Raw genomic sequence first — 4,983 nt, forward strand, 5'->3', positions numbered from 1 at the left:
CGCCTTTTTTGTTGTTGTCGTCGTTTGTTTTCAAAAACTGAAGAAATAGCTGAATACTTGCACAGTTCCATCTCTGAGCCAGCAAGTGGTACAGGACACAAATAGTGACCAACCATGTCACTGGGCAGTAAAGAAGGCCTGGCCACGTTGGCTGGCCCTACCAATCATCAGCTTAATTATGTCATGTGTTCTCAAAGGGATTGTCATTGCTTTGACTCCTTTTTTTTATTTGTAGGCCTAGATCCAAACGCATTCTTGAAATCTATCGCAACATAAGCTGAGAGAAGATTATTTGTCGACCTAGCTTTGTGTGTTTATTTGTGTATATGAGTGTACTATATGTTCGGTGGCACCTAATCATTGACGTCTGCGAGCCCAGAACCTACCAATCGCAAGACTGTCTACAGCTAAAGAAAGAAGAGAAAAGGATTCACCTCTTGGTTGATTTGTCAAATGTCCGTTCCATTATGAAACCCAGCAGTTTGTATAGTTCACCAGGAGACAACTAGAATATAATTTCACCTTGATGTGACAATTACATTGTGCAATATTCACCACAGACTCTTCCGTCCATACTCAAAGTCAACCGGAGCTGGTTTCATTGTTTTTTTGTTTTGTTTTATCCTCTCCCTCTCCCTCTCTCTCTCTCTCTCTCTCTCTCTCTCTCTCTCTCTCTCTCTCTCTCTCTCTCTCTCTCTCTCTCTTCCTCTCTTATTTGTCGCTGTTGTTGATTGCAGCAAAGACTTTTGGAACTACACAAATCTTACCCCTTTTTTCACCTTGGATCCCCACAAAGACACCCCCTCCCCCCCTCCCCCAGTCCACTGAAACTGTTGGGTGAACTTTGCAGAGAGGAAGTGGTGGGTTTTAAACCAATGCGTGTAAACAAGAAAGAAAAGAAAAGCTGTTTGAAAGACTGAAACTGCGCGCACATAACTATAGGTACACCACCCCGCACGCTTCCTCTTTGCCCGCCACAGTCACGCCCAACAGAGACTGAATCTGCAGCGGGATTGGAATGTTTTTTGGGTATCAGGCACAATACCAAATAAGGGGGTTTCTCCTAATGCAGTAGATCTTACGAGTGTTCCTTGCATTTGGTACTGTACAAAAAAACGGAAGACTTAAGACTTTTATAAATTCAAAGGGTTTTATCATAGCACTTACGAAGAGCAAATCGCTTCAACTGCAATCCAATAAATCAAGAAAAAGGAGCAGCGGAAAACTTTGAAAAGAAGAACACAAAACGAACAACGAAAACATTGCTCTTTTATGTACTGTATCTATATTCCTTGGAAATGTCTCTGGTGTTTTTAAAAAGTGGTTCCTCTGGTAGCAGAATGAAGGGAAACAAACAAACGTGCTATTGGACTTTTTGGAAGAAAAAAAGTCTACAGTGTATTGTTTTTCCTCTTTGAAGAATAACAAAGTGAATATCACTGTTACTCCAAATGTTTTTAGCCTTGTTCTGTTTGGAGGCACTAGACATGCAATGTCGCCAACCACCGGCCCAGCCAGTCAGTCCGACGGTCAGTCAGAGTAGTGGGAGTGGGGAGGTGGGGGTGGGGAAGTGGGATTCACTGTGTGCCTCCCTGCAGTGGTCCCCTGGGCGGCTGTCACTCATGGTCGGTTGGTCAGTCCTATTTGGTCAGATGGCGACTCCAGCACAGCACACAAGTGTCTCTCCCCCCCCCAGTCTGGCAAGAAACGGCTCCTCTAAGACTGGCCAATCACAGCGCTCGGCCCCGCGAGGGCCTCTCGCCTCTCTCTCTGACTGCGCCTAGCTGCCAGCACTCGGCCCTCCTTGTCATCCTTCTTTTACGCACTCATAAGTTGTTTCTCACTTTAGCTGGAAGATGAAACAAGTCGTATTTCTGGAATATTTGCCAGTGTTGTTATTATTTTGTTTTTATTATTGTTTTTACTTATTTCTCCATTTATGATGTATTACTATTATTTGTGTGGGTTTTTTGTGTGTGTATGCATATGTGTGTATTACTATATATATATATATATATATATATATATATATATATATATATATATGTGTGTGTGCATATACATGCAGTGGTCTTCAGAACTGGCTGCTGAACTAGCCCTTCACTGTTCATATGCAGAAACACTTTGGTCAGAGGTGCCTCTGTATGTTCATCCTGTGTATTGAATGCAAAACGAGGATCAATACTACAGACCGTTGTTGATTGTCTATTAGTTTTAACTGATCATGCTTTTTCTTTTGTTGGACAGTATTCTGTAGTACTTCCAGGTAGTATTTTTGAGATGTGTTAAAAAAAACTTACAAAAAAACTAAGAAAAACTATAAAAAAAGAAGAAAAAAAAGAAGAGAAATCCTGACTAGGGTGTCTCAGATGCGGTTGAGTGAGAGTGTGTTTGTTGTTCCAAGCTGCTCCGCCTGCCCACAGGCTGGCCCCCCCTGCCCTTCGCCTAGCTGCTACGCTACGACCTCCTCTTCCCCGTTGAACCTATATACCAGACCCAGTAGCCCTCCCCTTGACCAGTCACCAACAGACCCTCGGCTCTGTTTCTATGCAAAAGACTAGAGGCTGGGGTCCTTTACAGACATGCCACTCCTGACAAGGAATGAGCTCTCTCCTCCCAGAGCAAGGCAAACTTTCTTTCTCTCTCATGCGCTCCTTTCAGCACTTATAGATGGACACCATTCCTTTTTAAAGTTGGGCTAAACCACCACAACACTGTAATGTGATATCTATATATATATATATATATATATATATATATATATATATATATATTCCAAAACACTCCACTGGAAGTATGCCTTTCTCTCTGTGCTGAGGACCTTTCTGTCAGTCTGATCTCAGGTTAGGGGAGTTGATGATATATAAAACATAACAGATGCAGCTCTCCATTTTTTGTCCTTTCTACTGTGAGAGCGAGTTCTTCTTACACTTAAAAAGGCCATCTGTGCAATAAGACGCACAAACCTCATGCCTGCAGACCAGGGGGGAAAGGTTAGTAATGAACCCCTTCCCAAATGTGGCCTGCTTGTAATGTTAAATGTTTAGAGGCCCCATTTTCGCTTTGTGTATACGAGATGCCAACTTGATCCTGTTGTGCCAATGTAAATTTACTGTGTCATACACTTTACCTTATTAAGAGAGAGCACTTCTCTTCCCAGTTTGGAGGATAACCTTTGTGGAGGAGGCAGTGGGGGACAGGAGGGATCAAACACATGGACAGCAACACCCTCACCCTGAACGGCTTGAGATTAGTTTTTGTTTATTTTCTTTCTTGCTTTTGAAGGGAATGCCCTGTGTTAAGGAGGAAATCTTTACTCGTTTGGGGGTTCCAATATGCTACGGTGCACAGTTGATGGGTAATCCCGGGTACATATTTTTTTAAAACCAAAAATGAAATTGCATTTTAACGTCATTTTTATGAAGTTTGACATAAAAATCTTAAAAAAAAGATAAAAAACCTAAATGGAGAGAGAAAAAAAAAGATCTATAATATGTTAAAGCTCTGCACTTCTAGCTGAAACGTCTCCGGTCACCGGCTCTGATTCCACCATCTAAGGAAGGAAGGCTGGTGGTCGGGGTGCCTTTTCGTGGATGCTGTATTTATCTTTTTTCTTTTTTTTTTTGGTTTGTTGTTTTTTTTTTTATATATATTGGTGTCCTGCTCAAAGCAGGTCCACTGAACTGTACATTTCCACAGACCCAGAAGGCTTGGGCCCACTGTATCAGCCCCACTCTCCTCAAACTGCATCAGCAGTACCAAGGAGTGGGGTGGGGATGGGGTGCATTTCAAAAGGTACAAAGTCTTAAAAAAAAGAAGAAAAAAGAAATTAAAAACCAGAAAACAGGAAAAAAAAAGGCTACCTTTTCGGGACTCCCGGTCCTGCAGCACACTAGCAAAAATCACTATTGCCTGTTTCTGTAACTGCCTTGATCCAAGCTCAGACAGACCCAATAGCCGAGGACCTCCCAGCGTCCTGTACTAACTGGAGAGCCCCGACAGTGAAGGGGGTTATCCATTGCTGCACCAGCATCGAGAGGCTTTCCTCTCTATACAGCTCTATCCTCGTCAACAGTACGGAGTGTGGTAGCACACCGTTATACACCTTGGATCCTAACCTCTGAAACTTTGTTTTGTTGTCCTTGAAAAGGTCTTGGTTTAATACAACTGAAAATGAGCAATATGTATCTCCCCCTCCCCCGCAAATAAGTGATACGAAGGAAAGGATTCGGGTAGGGTTGAAACTGATACTTGATTGATTGAAAGATTTCATCTTTCCTATCTGGAGTTGGATATGCACGTTCTCGTTTTAATGAATTAATATTACAGTACCTTTGAAGTGCTTGTACTGTATTTGTATTTGTCCGTAGGTCAGGCCTGTCTAAATACCCAACCTGAAATCACCTGGTTTAAAGAATACTTTACCCAGTACAGAAAATCATAAACATATCAAAACAAAACAAAAATATTGAACACAAATACTTGAATCAAGGAGCGCCAATAATGTAATGTGAAGTTTTTTTTCCTTTGTCTGACTAGTACACTTCCAGGCTTTTGGAGGACAGTTCAAAATCTAAGTAAACGAATACAAAATCCTAGGGGTAAAAAAAAAAGCAAAAATCATTTTGTTGTGTGCTTGAAAGTCAGAGGTATGTATGAATGTGTATGCAAGCAACTGTGTTTAGGGCACGTGGCCTGCTGTTATGTTCCACTCAGTATGTTGTTTTTTTTGTCAGTTTTTGGGCTGGTCAAAAACTGTATTATGATAGACATTGTTCTCTTCTAACGTTGCACTGAGTGTCTTCTACCCCTCCCTCACTCAGCTAATCGTAGACACACCAGACTACGTACTGAGGGGGAGATGGTGACAATTCATGTGTACATGTTTACTCAAGGACTTAATGGATTTGTTTTTTTCCCATTCTATCTGTAAAATGTTTATCTACCTTATAGTGGCTTTTATTGTGGAATAATCCAATATAA

Source organism: Electrona antarctica, assembly GCF_951216825.1.
Source record: "Electrona antarctica genome assembly, chromosome: 4".
NCBI lineage: Eukaryota > Metazoa > Chordata > Actinopteri > Myctophiformes > Myctophidae > Electrona > Electrona antarctica.